Raw genomic sequence first — 17469 nt, forward strand, 5'->3', positions numbered from 1 at the left:
TATTCAAAATTTCTAGGTGTATGCATTTATGAGGGGTTGCACTGGAACAAACACACTGGGGATCTGCTGAAACGTTAGAGTTCAGCTACTTATGCTATTAGGTTCATTGCAAAATTTGGCGATATACATCTCAGTAAAATAGCTCACCAAGCCTATTTTCATTCTCTGCTTTCGTATGGCACCGTATTCTGGGGTAACTCATCACTGAGTAAAAGAGCGTTCATTGCACAAAAGCGAGTAATCAGAATAATTGCTGGAGCTCATCCAAGATCATCCTGCAGACACTTATTTAAAGAGCTAGAGATCTTCACTGCAGCCTTTCGTTTGTTATTAACAATCCGGACGAATTCAAAAGTAGTAGCTGTGTAAATGGCTACAACACTAGGAGAAAGAATGATCTTCACTACTCGAGGTTACATCTAACTTTGTCTCAGAAGGGGGTAAATTATGCTGCCACAAAAGTCTTTGGTCACCTAATAGCATCAAAAGTCTGACAGACAGCCATATAGCATTTAAAAGGAAATTAAAATAATTTCTTAATGGGATCTCCTTCTATTCATTAGATGAATTTTTGGATATAGCAAGTGAGTAATTTCCCCAACCCCCACAATAAAATAAAATAAAATAAAAATATTAAGTGTTATGTAATATTTTGTGTAATGTAATATCTTGAATAGACACCTTTTATTTACCTGACACGTTCCACATCATTAAGAAGTGTCATATTCATGATCTATGGAACAAGTACTAATCTAATCGAATCTAATCTTCCTCCTTTGTGAGTTTCTGACCATATATGGTCGCTGCACTACAGTAGAAGAGCACACATGGGCACATGACTGATTAAGCTAATTTTTTTATTGTGCACAGACTTGCATGAATAAATCAGTTGATATTTGTACTCTGTTATTAATTGTAATCTTCTTGCATCATTGCAGTTGTAGCTGCCACCAAATAATACCTCATGAGTGACAGTGACATCACTATCTTAATATTGATAAAAAGGAGTGTACTGATAAGACAGGGTGTAATGGTTACAAGTACAGATATTTTTCTATGTGGTACCTCGACATGTACACACATAACTGTATTGATTGTTTTCCATCTGTGATGAACAGTCTTCCTGCAAACACATCACAAAATTTATAACCTGACATTTTCTGCATGATCATAATTGCACCACTAAGTAGGCTATGCCCGACCTGCTGTCCAGCGGGAAATAAGCTTTAATGGCATACTCTTTCCACACATTCTTGCAGGTACTAATCAACCTAAAAAGATACTCCTTGTAATTACCATAATTGATAGTATGCAAACGATGTAAATACTGATGAAAAAGGGGCATTCAATAAGTGAGTCTGCACATTGTTTGCTGAAAGAAGGTTGGTTTTATTCAGGATTCCAATACACCATATTATTCCCCACTCTTTTGGCCACAAAATACTATTTTTCAACATAATCTACATAGAATACTATAGCCTTATGCTATCTTACTGGAAGGGTATGTATGCCTGCATGGTACCTCTCTACTGGTCGACATCATGCTGCATCAGTAACCTCCCCTCATCCACATACCGCTTGCCACAGAGTGCATCTTTCATTGGACCAAATAGATGGAAGTCAGAACATGTGAGATCCAAGCTGTTGGATGGATGGGGAAGAACAGTCCAATGAAGTTTTGTGAGCTTCTCTCAGGTGTGCAGACTTGTGTGAGGCCTCACATTAACATGGAGAAGGAGAAGTCCATTTGCATTTTTTTAGCAACAAACATGCTGAAGCCATTTCTTCAGTTTCCTGAGGGTAGTGCAATACAATTCAGGGTTGATTGTTGCTCTGTGATGGAGGACATCAAACAGAATATCACCTTCAGAGTCCAAAAAGACAGCCGCATTGACTTTACTAGTTGAGGGGGCAGCTTTGAACTTTTTCATTGAGATGAGTAGGTGTGGTTCCACTACACGGATTGACATTTTGTTTCCAGTTCAAAGTGATGTACCTATGTTTCATCGCCTGTGACGATGTTCGACAAAAATTGACACAAGCAGCCTCATAACATGCTAGCAATTCCGCACAGATGCTCCTTCATTGCTCTTTGTGGGCTTCTGTTAGGCATCAAGGAATGCTGTGGGCAAACACCTTTGAATATCCCAACTAATGGACGCCTGCATCAGCTCTACCTACAGAGATGTCCAGTTGTGCAACGACATGTTTAATTGTGATCCATTGATCACCTCAAATGAGAGTGTCCACGCATTTCAAACATTGTAGGAGTGACAGCTGTGTTCAGCTGGCGAGAACAGAGGAGACTAGACAGGTTTGCGCCACATTTTTGCAATGATGACAGAGGCCTTGCCCAATGACTCATCTTACTTACCAAAGGACCATTTGTGTGCCCTTAATGAGTGCATGACACAAAGTTTTACGTCTCGCCTGGGCTAGTCAACACCAACATTATACTGTTGATGACTGGAAACATGCTGCCTGGTTGGACGAGTCTTTTCTCAAATTGTATCAAGTGGATGGATGTGTACAGGTATGGAGGCAACCTCATGGACCCTGCACATCAGCAGGGGACTGCACAAGCTGGAGGAGGTTTTGTAATGGAGTGAAGAATGGGCAGTTGTAATGAACAAATTACTTTGGTTCTACAGTGTATAATCAAGAGCTTCTATAAATTCATATAATTGTTCAGGTAAAACACCATCCTCAAGGTCTAATAGATATGCAATGTCATCAGTTAAAGCGCTCATTTAATTGGAAATATTTTATATGAAATCTGACTTTCCTTTCATTACTTTTGCTAGTCATGTCTATCACAAAAAAATCTAAACTGATCATTCCAACATATACTACACTTTTCTTTTAAATCATCAAACTTTAACTCATCACCAACAAACTCATGATATATGATTTAAATTTGTGTCATCCTATCAGAAAATAATTAAAAAATTTAGATTGTCTGTCATTAATTTTTAGGTATTTTAGAACGTGTATGAGCTAAATGAAAACAATCTTTTCCTTTATGTTTTCCCCCACTAAAATATTCTCTAACTACATCTTTATTTTAAAGAATAAATTCATTGATTACTATTAGTGAATTTTCTAGCCATTGATCTACTGTTATTCATCTTTTTCATCATTTTTCTCAGTAAAAGTAGTAATTTTCTCATTATTTTTATCTTAAACTTTTTTACAGATTTTTTATAAATTATTGATATTTTGGCTGATTTAACTTTGATGATATTTTATTTGTAGATTTCCAAAAAAGCCTAAGGTAGTATACACTGACAGATACTTCCAAATACATATAATGAGAGAATTTGAAATACCATCAAAGCTATTCAGATTTATTAAAATCTGTACAGATGATATTTTATCTTGTATCAAGACACCTGTAGAAGAAAGAGAAAATTTTTATAAACTTCCTTCACTATGGTGCAAATTTTGTGATTAACATTTAACAATGCCACTATGGCTGCAGTACATAAGGACATGTTTTTAGAGAACAGCTCTGAAGATTGTCATTATTGACCAAAACCGGTAACTTGATGACAATAATTTGAGTTATTTAGCTCGTCTTAGAGAACATTGATAGAGAATTTAGTAAAACTAATCCTCAAGGGATGCAAATGCACGAGTTGAACATTACTAGACTTACCTACAGAGATGATATAGTATTAAGAAGTAGTTCCAAAATAGAATTAGTCAAAATGATGCAAAATTAAAATATAATTGCTGAGAAAGCAGGATTACATGTTAATGAAAAAAAGACAGAATATCATAAGTAAGAAGAACCAAAGTGATGCACCTTTGGCAGTAGATGTATTCACTTTCAAAGCAATTGACCACTTGAACTACTTAGGGAGTCTGTTTAGTAACAATAATGGAATGGATATAGAAGTAGATGCCCGTCTAGCAACAGTGAACAAAACACTCTTTAGTTGTATCAAAATCTTACAGAAAAGATCACTTAGCACTAACTTCAAAATCCACTTGCATCAGTCGATCATTACACCAGTAACATCACACAGGTGTGAAGCATTAATACTTAGAAAGAAAGGTCTTCCGTTAATATTCGAAAGAAAGATACTAAGAAAATTTTTGGTCCAAGATATGATGAAGATAACATTGAATGGAAGATAAGAAAAAAATGAAGAATTAAGAGAGCTGTACAAACACCATAACACCATAGGTGTGCTAAAGAAGAGAAGGTTGAACTGGGCAGACCATATAGCAAGAATGACAGAAAACAGAGTACCTAAAATAGCATTTGAAAGAACAATATATGGAATGAGAGGAAGAGGAAGACCCTTAAGTTGCTGGAGAGATAACATCCGGAAGGACACAACTAGGATGAATATGAACACTGAATGGCCAAACAAAGCACTCAACAGAAGGAAATGGAAGAGGCTTGTAGAGCAAGCGTATGGTCGATATGATCCTTGCCACTTGTAAATAAAATAAATCAACTTTTGTAAGAAACATACAACTGATTTATCTTACTCTATTTCAACCATCCTAGACCTAGCAAATAATTATCAATCATGAATGTTGTTCAAACTTCCTAGTAGATTAAAACTGTGTGCCAGACCGAGACTCGAACTCGAGCTTTAATTCCGCCAGTACCTCGTCTCCTACCTTCCAAGGAGAGCTTCTGCGAAGTTTGGTAGGTAGGAGACGAGGTACTGGCGAAAGTAAAGCTGTGAGGATGGGGCGTGAGTCGTGCTTGGGTAACTCAGTAGGAAGAGCACTTGCCTGCAATAGGCAAAGGTCCTGAGTTCGAGTCTTGGTCAGGCACACAGTTTTAATTTGCCAGGAAGTTTCATGTCAGCGCACACTCCACTGCAAAGTGAAAAACTCATTCTGAAAACATCCCCCAGACTGTGGCTAAGCCATGTCTCTGTAATATCCTTTCTTTCAGGAAATGTGTGCTAAAGTGTTACTGGAAAACAGAAAATATGAGTTCATTTCGCAAACATTGGAGAATTGAACAACACCACCGACAAGAGTAACAATTACAAGAATCAGAGATAAATCGAAGGAACGGTGCAGTAATCCAGGTATACACACGATCCCTGAAGTAATCTGTGAGGTACTGCTCTCATGAGGCTGGGATCTGCAGAAGCAGTGTTCATAGAATTTTGCGGTCTCAGAATTTTAAGCCTTATATTTCAAGACTTCTTCATGCTCTTAACGAGGATAGGTGAAGCGAATTTTGTGAGTGGTTTACTAACAGATGTGAGGAAGAGCAACATTTCCAAGATCGAATTCTTTGGTCAGATGAAGGTACATTTAAACTTGATGGAACAATTAACTGCCATAATTGCATGTACTCGGCCAGGGAGAATCCATACATAAATGAGCAAAGGCATGTTAATCTACCAGGAGTAACTGTCTGGTGTGGTCTGTCTTCTAGAAGGTTAATCGGGCCATACTTCTTTGACAACACTGTCACGGGTGACTCATACTTGGAAATGATAACTCCTGATTTTAGCGGTGTGTTTGGAAATGAAGATTATTACTGTCAACGGGATGGTGCGCCGCCTCCCTTTCACCTGGATGTGAGGACATTTGTCAATCATACATTCCCTGCCAGATGGATAGGACGAAGAAGGTGTGTGGATATCCTGCTCGATCTCCAAATTTAACTCCTCTAGGCTTCTTTCTGTGGGATACTCTCAAAACACAGTTTACGCTGGGAGATCACACACACTAGATGATCGTCCACAGCTCGTGGTCGTGCGGTAGCGTTCTCGCTTCCCACGCCTGGGTTCCCGGATTCGATTCCCAGCGGGGTCAGGGATTTTCTCTGCCTGGTGATGACTGGGTGTTGTGTGCTGTCCTTAGGTTAGTTAGGTTCAAGTAGTTCTAAGTTCCAGGGGACTGATGACCATGGATGTTAAGTCCCATAGTGCACAGAGCCATTTGAACCATTTTTGAACACTAGATTATCTTAGAGAGCAAATTGGGCAAGTCTCTGATGCTATTCCGTTGGAAACAGTAAAGTTGGCATGTCACTCAGTCACTAAGTCGCTGTCGACAGTGTATTGCGATGGACAGACACCAGTTTGAACATTTACCATCTTAAGTCGGACCATGAGGCACGTAACACCACTAAAATTGTATTTCCAATCCCTTTCATTAAAGAGATTTCTAGTTTCAAAGAGTGTATACATTATTTTGGGACACCCTGTAGTTTGAAAAGCTTGAAAAAATTTATTCATTCAAAAAATGATCGTGTGACATTGTCGGCTGGGAGAACCCATCTGGGGAAGTGTGGCCACTGGGTCAAAAGTCTTTTTCAGGTGATGCCACATTGGGATACTTGCATGTCGGTTATGACGAAATGGTGATGAGGACAGCACAACATCTAGTCCACTAGCAGAGAAAATCTCCAACCCAGCTGGGAATCAAACCTGGGAATACTCCATGGTAGGTAAGCAAGTAACCACTCATCGAAGCATGTGGACCACTCATTAAAACAAACCCTAATATACACATTACAGCAGATCAAATTTTTAAATAGAAGTTTTATTGAGAATGATGTTAAATTATATAAGGATATTAAAGATAGTATTGGGAGTGTGCTTGGATTTAGTAAGCAGATTATTGAAGCTGATAAAAACATTTTGATTTATAGACTTAGAGAAAGCTTTTGACAATGTTGACTGGAACACTCTCTTTCAAATTCTGAAGGTGGCGGGGGTAAAATACAAGGAGTGAAAGGCTATTTACAATTTGTACAGAAACCAGATGGCAGTTATAAGAGTTGAGGGGTATGAAAGGGAAGCAGTGGTTGGGAAGGGAGTGAGACAGGGTTGTTATTCCCGATGTTATTCAATCTGTATATTGAGCAAGCAGTAAAGGAAACAAAAGAAATGTTTGGAGTAGGCATTAAATTCCATGGACAAGAAATAAAAACTTTGAGGTTCGCCGATGACGTTGTAATACTGTCAGAGACAGCAAAGGACTTGCAAGAGCAGTTGAACGGAATGGACAGTGTCTTGAAAGGAGGGTATAAGATGAACATCAACAAAAGCAAAACAAGGATAATGGAATGTAGTCGAATTAAGTTGGGTGATGCTGAGTGAATTAGATTAGGAAATGAGACACTTAAAGTAGTAAAGGAGTTCTGCTATTTGGGGAGCAAAATAACTGATGATGGTCGAAGTAGAAAGGATATAAAATGTAGACTGGCAATGGCAAGGAAAGCGTTTATGAAGAAGAGAAATTTGTTAACATCGAGTATAGATTTCAGTGTCATGAAGTCGTTTCTGAAAGTATTTGTATGGAGTGTGGCCATGTATGGAAGTGAAACATGGACGATAAACAGTTTGGACAAGAAGAGAATAGATGCTTTCGAAATGTGGTGCTACAGAAGAATGCTGAAGATTATATGGGTAGATCACGTAACTAATGAGGAAGTACTGAATAGGATTGAGGAGAAGAGGAGTTTGTGGCACAACTTGACTAGAAGAAGGGATTGGTTGGTAGGACATGTTCTGAGGCATCAAGGGATCACCAATTTAGTAATGGAGGGCAGTGTGGAGGGTAAAAATCGTAGAGGGAGACCAAGAGATGAATACACTAAGCAGATTCAGAAGGATGTAGGCTGCAGGAGGTACTGGGAGATTAAGAGGTTTGCACAGGATAGAGTAGCATGGAGAGCTGCATCAGACCAGTCTCACAACTGAAGACCACAACAACAACAAAAACATTTACTGATGATGTTCCTAAAATTATTCCATTCCCATTAATCAATATTAACTTTAACCTGACTGATAGAGTATTTGAGAAACATACTTATTACTTTCATTGAGAAACTAATATTATTGCTTCATTCAAGCCTGATGTTGAATTTGGTGGGCTGCTAATTCATTAACCACATTATCCTGTTTCTATTACAAGTTTTGATACTATACAGGATTTAGAAACAACTATAGCTGGTGAAAATGATAATTTACTTCACTTCAATAGAGCTTGTGTGACAGATGTTTTAGAAATGCCTTAAGAAAATTTTATTCTTCAACAAATAATGAAAATAGAGAGCTATCAGTTCTACTCATAACCTGTGAATGAGAAAAGCAGAAATAATCGAAATTCTCCTAATAGGGATACTGAGATGAATATGAATATTAGTGGCAGATAGATACATCCTAACCATGCTCAGTCCTACATGAGCTTTATGATTATGAAAGCTTATGGATCAGATTACCCAACATATGATGGAAAATTTAATAAAAAATTAATTGAAAATTGTGTGGCAGAATTTGATTTTATAACCATAAAGAATGGAGATAATATTCTATCTAGAATTGAACATCTTTTTATCTCATCATTAGTTTTGTTCTATTTAGCATGTCTTGCTGATAAAATACATATGGAAGGACATATACTTAATAATGGAAAAATAAAGAGTAAGAAAAATCAGGTGCTTTATCTGCTTAGAATGCTTAGTGTTTTCTTCAGGGACTGAAGACAAATTTTATAGGAAGGAGATCTTACCGTAATTCTTACTTGGAGTTCAAGTGCTGGAGGTTCAATTGATGGATGGGCTGTTGCAAAGATGCTGGAACTGAAACAAAAAATGCATTATCAAATGAAGGGAAAATTATAGTAGTGCAGCGGGAACGTGTTGCATCTCCGCTTACAGTCGCTCATGTGCAGTGAACTGGCTTCATCGCCGCGCCCACGCACTATGCTCAAGGGAGAGGCTTTGTGGCAATAAACGACTAGAGCGGTTTCGGGACAGGACACATTTATTTTTCCTACCGTTACAATAAATGACAAACAGCATTCTTCGCTAATGTCCGTCTATACAGGTGCGTTGCACTGGCGGCACGGCTCGATCACCGATCCCGGAGGGTGTACACTCCAGTGACGAGCCGTGGCTCGACCGCGTGTACCGAGCGGGACAAAATCCGCGTCACAGAATGTTCTGCTCCTGGCGCAACCGGAGGCGCCGCGAAGGAGCAGAAGACACTTTAACGGCGACTGCGCTTACGACCGCGCGTACGCATTTACGGCGGAGTCACGTTGACTCGACGCACGTGGTCCGCGGCGGAAGAACTGGGGAGACGTGTGTCGCGTCGCGTCGACTAGCTCGCACTGCCCGCCTGCTTTGTTCCCGTGCGGTCCGATGTGCGACGCACCCGTTGCCGAAATTCTGCGTAACGGTACAGCTGCCCCTACTTGTGTCGGCAGTGCCGTAGTTCAGCCCTTCGTGCGTTGGACGGTGCTGCCGCCACAGAATTACGAGCGTGAACAACGAGAATATACAATGAACAATACTAAAGTTCCTATGTTTTTATGAATGTCGTACAGTTGAAGTGGCAGGATTAAATGGGTAGAAAAATTTTGAGTGAGTTACCGCGAATTACTATAATTCAGTAGGGTTTGATATGTCTTATTTTATTTTGGTTGTCATTCGAACTAATCGAAAATATAATCTTTTCATTGATTCTTCGTTGTTTGACCACATTAAACTTCAGGAGATTTATATTAAAAATGGAAGGAATGAAATATTTCCTCAAGAAATGTGGAATTTGGATTCACCAAATTATCTGATGGCTTATGATGCAATTATTGATTTTAATCGAATTACTCAGTTGAAGGGTGATGTAGATATAAGTCGATTTAATTTCATAACGAACTATTCTATCTATGTCATTAACATGACTCACAGAACGAATATTATTACTGCTCAGAAGACTATTATGAAATTATGTGCTACATTCAGTTATGAAATACCGAAAGACACAATCACCTACACAATTATGTTTGGAAAGAAGGATATCACATTTGATGCACAACAATGAATTTTGACTGAGAATTTTTAAACTGAAAAATTTAGTATCTAATGATTTCTGATTTTATTCGTTATTAATTTTCTGACTATCTCTTTTTATGTAGAACATGTTAGCATTTTGAATTTTTATATTGGTTAATACTTGGCTGGAAGTCGATCTGTTTGAAATAATGTTACTTACTCAATGGTTGTAAATGAGTAGTAGGCCCACGACAGGAAATGTGATAAAGATAACGCAGCAGCTGCCAACATGTTGACTAATTAGCCATTGCAGGATAACATGGAGCACTTGGCTCATGCTGACTGAGATATACAATTACAGTGCCACATTTTGCCTAGAATTGGTAGCTCAGCTTATTATGTGAGTGGATACGAATCATAAAATAATTTTGCCAGCAGCATTCATGGTTCGCATCCTGCTCAATACTGAGATTTGGCCAGGCTTTCTCCACATGAGACACAGAGTTTTGCTGAAAAAAAGAGTATTTTGAATAGTAATTTTCAACTAAAAATTTTATTCATTATGTTAATATTGTTTCCTTTATTATTTTGAAGAACATGATATTATAAATTAGAAACTTTAAAAAAATAATGATAACGAATTACATAACCTGTTTTTTTTTTTAAATTAATTCTAGTGTGCTCTAAATCGATATTGGTTTCAATATGTAAATATTAAGTGGGTATGTTGAATGCAGCTGGCATGTTTTTTATGCACACACTTTTTCATGAATCAATGAAATTAATTTTAAGATATAATACAATACAATATAATATAACTAATTTAATTAATTCATAAAAATGTGTGTGCATGAAGAAAATGCCAACTGCACCCAGTGTATCCACTTTCTACTCTTTTGCTACTGAAATTAGCTGAGAAAAAATGTGTGTTGCATTACTTATTGAAAGCCCCTCGTAATGTTGTTCAATACACTGTGTTCAGCCACCAGTAGAAATATCTGTACTTGTGCCTGTTACACCCTGTATAGTGAGAAGTGTTGAATATGACTGACCCTCCACATCACCATTGAGAAGCTAGGGACCATACGTGGACCCTCTCACTATTTCAGATAAAAGCGAATAAATAACATATAATACCTTTTGTGATGATTTAAATCTGAACAAAACCCATAGAGCTACGTATGAATTCTATTTAAAGTAGATAACAATGTCTTTGGAGTCAGATGTTGCATACAATGACATGTTTTCTAGCTACACAGGTTGTGAGATGCTTAATGCATCATCAGAAAGCCAAAGAGCACTTCATTCCACACACCTACAGGAAGACTAGACATTCAATCCTGGTGAAACAGCAGATTACACAGTTAAATAACACGCTATCCTGGCTGTGGTGAACCATTCAAGAAACATAACTAGCAGCATGGTGGTTCAGTACTTCTCACCAACATGTCACTAGTAGCGATGAGTCCAGCACCACCACCTTTTGTATCACTATCAAGCCATCCAAAGCCATTGTTTACAATAACTGTCTTTCAAGATCCACAACTCAGCAATATCTGAGGCCGTGTAAAATACTGATCATATTAGATACAGTGGCGATGGCGCTGCCATTTCTCATCACAAGACATCAACAAAATACTGTCTACCTATCATGCAGCGAACTGTGGACTCTAACAACTGCTGTAACTCATGGAAGCTGCAGTACTGAATCGTCTCCAAACATTACACCAGAACTCAGTCTGCCATCAGCACTGATAATGAAACATGAAGTTTAAGGATTTTCATGCTGAATGACAGTGATATCCACACAAAGCAAGGCGAGTTTTTGCAGATGAAGACATTACATCGACGCTTATGGGATATACCTCAAGCCATGTGTTGCTATAAAATTCGCCAACTAATGGTGCTATAGTGCCAAGTGCCCCATACACAGGATGGCAGCATGCAACATACGCCACACACTATGCTTCATAAGTTGCCTGTACCACAACTGACGACCATAAATGTTGACTCATCTCACAGTTGTACAAAGCCTCTACTGGGATGCAAGCTGCCACTCCTGTACATATCAACTTCTTTGAAGTACTATTTTCACTCTCTGAAATTATCCTTATGAGATGGTGCTTTGTCCCAAGGTGGCCATCAGCATATTATATGTAGTGAACGTACCCATGGCATCATGAGTGAAGTGGGCGCTACATGGTAGTGGTATTGCACTTACATCAAGAGCCTCAATGCACAGGTATTATAGCATCAACAGAACATGCCGATGAACCAACTAGGTGACTGGGTGCGTAAATTAAAACAGCTGTTTAATTCATTCCAAATACAGGCAATGATTATCATTACGTGACAAGTGACAGCAGTGCTGACTTACGTCTGCATGAGAGGAACCGCATTTATCTGGGGAACTTCTGCATGATACAAGACCTACCCCAATTGTGATAACAGTGCGTTATATGATTGGATTTATATTTAGTGCTTTTGATTCCATAGTTCACAAATAGTAGACTAGAGGAATTGCAAGGAAAAGCACTGATTCTACTAAACGACTAATAGCTGGTGCTGAATCCTTGGAGAACGCTTCTAATGCACGTTGAGATCGCAATTCACATGTTCCTCTGACCACGACTACTTAAATACACTCCTGGAAATTGAAATAAGAACACCGTGAATTCATTGTCCCAGGAAGGGGAAACTTTATTGACACATTCCTGGGGTCAGATACATCACATGATCACACTGACAGAACCACAGGCACATAGACACAGGCAACAGAGCATGCACAATGTCGGCACTAGTACAGTGTATATCCACCTTTCGCAGCAATGCAGGCTGCTATTCTCCCATGGAGACGATCGTAGAGATGCTGGATGTAGTCCTGTGGAACGGCTTGCCATGCCATTTCCGCCTGGCGCCTCAGTTGGACCAGCGTTCGTGCTGGACGTGCAGACCGCGTGAGACGACGCTTCATCCAGTCCCAAACATGCTCAATGGGGGACAGATCCGGAGATCTTGCTGGCCAGGGTAGTTGACTTACACCTTCTAGAGCACGTTGGGTGGCACGGGATACATGTGGACGTGCATTGTCCTGTTGGAACAGCAAGTTCCCTTGCTGGTCTAGGAATGGTAGAACGATGGGTTCGATGACGGTTTGGATGTACCGTGCACTATTCAGTGTCCCCTCGACGATCACCAGTGGTGTACGGCCAGTGTAAGAGATCGCTCCTCGCACCATGATGCCGGGTGTTGGCCCTGTGTGCCTCGGTCGTATGCAGTCCTGATTGTGGCGCTCACCTGCACGGCGCCAAACACGCATACGACCATCATTGGCACCAAGGCAGAAGCGACTCTCATCGCTGAAGACGACACGTCTCCATTCGTCCCTCCATTCACGCCTGTCGCGACACCACTGGAGGCGGGCTGCACGATGTTGGGGCGTGAGCGGAAGACGGCCTAACGGTGTGCGGGACCGTAGCCCAGCTTCATGGAGACGGTTGCGAATGGTCCTCGCCGATACCCCAGGAGCAACAGCGTCCCTAATTTGCTGGGAAGTGGCGGTGCGGTCCCCTACGGCACTGCGTAGGATCCTACGGTCTTGGCGTGCATCCGTGCGTCGCTGCGGTCCGGTCCCAGGTCGACGGGCACGTGCACCTTCCGCCGACCACTGGCGACAACATCGGTGTACTGTGGAGACCTCACGCCCCATGTGTTGAGCAATTCGGCGGTACGTCCACCCGGCCTCCCGCATGCCCACTATACGCCCTCGCTCAAAGTCCGTCAACTGCACATACGGTTCACGTCCACGCTGTCGCGGCATGCTACCAGTGTTAAAGACTGCGATGGAGCTCCGTATGCCACGGCAAACTGGCTGACACTGACGGCGGCGGTGCACAAATGCTGCGCAGCTAGCGCCATTCGACGGCCAACACCGCGGTTCCTGGTGTGTCCGCTGTGCCGTGCGTGTGATCATTGCTTGTACAGCCCTCTCGCAGTGTCCGGAGCAAGTATGGTGGGTCTGACACACCGGTGTCAATGTGTTCTTTTTTCCATTTCCAGGAGTGTAAATTCGATTTTCCCCTAAAATTTTCAGAACTACCCAAACCCACAAAATACATCTATCAGCTGATACCTCACACCTGAAAAAGGTATCATTAATTAGTTTGACTGTTTTATGGACGGGCAACATGCCACAGAAATGAAAATGACAGGAATCTGGGCCACATGATAGAAAGCCAGCTCATGCTTTGTTGGCGATATCACCTTCAAGACAGAAACTACGTAATTTTTTTTGAATATCGAATACTGAAATCATTGAACATAAAAAGCTTACAACAGTTATAATCGTAATTAAGGAAAAATTATGTGAGAAAACAATCTCTACTGGAGAAAAAGTACTATGATTTAAAACGTCAAGCTAAACTAGAAGAAAAATTATTGCAGTAAAAAAGCTTACAGCAGAAAGTCATGTCACTATTGCCTATGCAAACCAAGATTACACTCGGGGTGGTAGCTGATGGAAGCGGCCATAAATTGAAAATGCATTCACTATTACTCCCATCAGCCACCAAACCTATTGTCAACTTAGTTTCCACTGATAGTAAATGTAATTATCGAGGTCACAAATTAATAGAATGCCATAATGTTGCTCTCACTACGTGAATACATGGTAAATATGTAGGCAGTAAAATTGCGTTAATGAAGCCCACTTTCATCAGTAACATAGGAGACTGTAAGTTTACAGAAAGTGATGTTTCAACTCACGTGACCAAAACTTCAGTGTTTCTACAAGTAGCTACGTTAATGTCACCTGAATTGCCTCAGTTTCACTCTTCAACGCAGGGCTGAGCGAAATATCGTTGTATTGACGACAATAACCAACTTTGTAATTCGAATAGGAGATACATTAGATAAACAAAAAAAAAATCTATAGATTATTCCTTGGATTTTCTAGGACATTAGACTTTTGACCCAATAGAAATCGTAATAGATTTGGTACAGCTGAGTGACTCTGTATTAAAACTGTTAGCTTTCACATCCAAAGGTCTGGCGACAGATCTCCTATGAACTCCAGGATTTTTTCTGTCGCTTGTCAATTCTTCCTTCTCTACCAGTTTTCGTCAGTATGAAAAATGCTGAACTGTGTTGTGGCTCAGAGTTATCTAAAACTGTAGATGCATAAATCAGTTGAAAGGTCACATTAAGAGAACAACACATTACTTCCAATAGAATCGTACCTAGAAAAGCATGGTGTTTAACCAACTTTTGGGTTACTGACAGCATACTGCTTTAATGGGATAAAGCTGCTTATTGTATCGTACTTTTGATGTACCTACAGAAGGAGACTTTACTTGTTACCACCCTCAACTATTTATGGTGCGCTCAGGGAAACACTATGACAGGAGATCAAGGAGAACACTGAAACCACAGATAAAGATTAGTGACAAGAATGTTCACATTTATTCACGAATACTCAACTATGTACAAATCGATTCAGGCAGCTGATCCTGAAGGTCAATTGCTATCCCAGAAGCTATGACTGGATAGTAATCTTCACTGAAGATGGGCTAGTATGGACTGGCAAGAAGCAGACGATGGGGTGCGAAGTACACAAGTAGAAGGTAGTCTTCTTAACAGTCAAGCTTACTTGGAACTACTGTAACACGGGCGCGCGATTATTCTCGGGGAGCGCCACCGTTGCGACTTCTTGGTGCTGAAATCGCTGGCGTATACCCGGTCTCTGGAGTGGGTTGTCGACCTATCGACGTCTGTGGTGATGTCTGGTGATCAGTGCTTACGACACAACAATGCTGATGTTATGAGATAGTGCTTGAAAACCGCACTACAATGTGTGCAAATAATATTAACAGTATATCCTGTTGATAAAAGTTGTTGTTGTTGTTGTGGTCTTCAGTCCTGAGACTGGTTTGAAGCAGCTCTCCATGCTACTCTATCCTGTGCAAGTTTCTTCATCTCCCAGTACCTACTGCAGCCTACATCCTTCTGAATCTGCTTAGTGTATTCATCTCTTGGTCTTCCTCTACGATTTTTACCCTCCACGCTGCCCTCCAGTACCAAATTGGTGATCCCTTGATGCCTCAGAACATGTCCTACCAACCGATCCCTTCTTCTAGTCAAGTTGTGCCACAAACTCCTCTTCTCCCCAATTCTATTGAATACCTCCTCATTAGTTATGTGATCTACCCATCTAATCTTCAGCATTCTTTTGTATCACCACATTTCGAAAGCTTCTATTCTCTTCTTGTCTAAACTATTTATCATCCATGCTTCACTTCCATACATGCCTACACTCCATACAAATACTTTCAGAAACGACTTCCTGACACTTAAATCTATACTCGATGTTAACAAATTTCTCTTCCTCTGAAACGCTTTCCTTGCCATTGCCAGTCTACATTTTATATCCTCTTTACTTCGACCATCATCAGTTATTTTTCTCCCCAAATAGCAAAACTCCTTTACTACTTTAAGTGTCTCATTTCCTAATCTAATTCCCTCAGCATCACCCGATTTAATTCGACAACATTCCATTATCCTCGTTTTGCTTTTGTTGATGTTCATCTTATACCCTCCTTTCAAGATACTGTCCATTCCCTTCAACTGCTCTTCCAAGTCCTTTGTTGTCTCTGACAGAATTACAATGTCATCGGTGAACCTCAGAGTTTTTACTTCTTCTCCATGGATTTTAATACCCACTCTGAACATTTCTTTTGTTTCCTTTACTGCTTGCTCAATATACAGATTGAATAGCATCGGGGAGAGGCTACAACCCTTTCTCACTCCCTTCCCAATCACTGCTTCCCTTTCATGCCCCTTGACTCTTATAACTGCCATCTGGTTTCTGTACAAATTGTAAATAGCCTTTCGTTCCCTGAATTTTACCCCTACCACCTTCAGAATTTGAAAGTGAGTGTTCCAGTCAACATTGTCAAAAGCTTTCTCTAAGTCTACAAATGCTAGAAACGTGGGTTTGCCTTTCCTTAATCTTTCTTCTAAGATAAGTCATAGGGTCAGTATTGTCTCACGTGTTCCAACATTTCTACAGAATCCAAACTGATCTTCCCCGAGGCCAGCTTCTACCAGTTATTCCATTCGTCTGTAAAGAATTCGTGTTAGTATTTTGCAGCTGTGACTTATTAAACTGATAGTTCGGTAATTTTCACATCTGTCAACACCTGCTTTATCTGGGATTGGAATTACTACATTCTTCTTGAAGTCTGAGGGAATTTCGCCTGTCTCATACATCTTACTCACCAAATGGTAGAGTTTTGTCAGGACTGGCTCTCCCAAGGCCGTCAGTAGTTCTAATGGAATGTTGTCTACTCCCGGGGCCTTGTTTCGACTTAGGTCTTTCAGTGCTCTATCAAACTCTTCATGCAGTATCGTATCTTCCATTTCATCTTCATCTACATTCTCTTCCATTTCCATAATATTGTCCTCAAGTAAATAGCCCTTGTATAGATCCTCTATATACTCCTTCCACCTTTCTGCTTTCCCTTCTTTGGTTAGAACTGGGTTTCCATCTGAGCTCTTGATATTCATACAAGTGGTTCTCTTTTCTCCAAAGGTCTCTTTAATTTTCCTGTAGGCAGTATCTATCATACCCCTAGTGAGATAAGCCTCTACATCCTTACATTTGTCCTCTATCCATCCCTGCTTAGCCATTTTGCACTTCCTGT

The sequence above is a fragment of the Schistocerca americana genome, chromosome 1 (genome assembly GCF_021461395.2).
Source record: "Schistocerca americana isolate TAMUIC-IGC-003095 chromosome 1, iqSchAmer2.1, whole genome shotgun sequence".
In the NCBI taxonomy this organism is placed as follows: domain Eukaryota; kingdom Metazoa; phylum Arthropoda; class Insecta; order Orthoptera; family Acrididae; genus Schistocerca; species Schistocerca americana.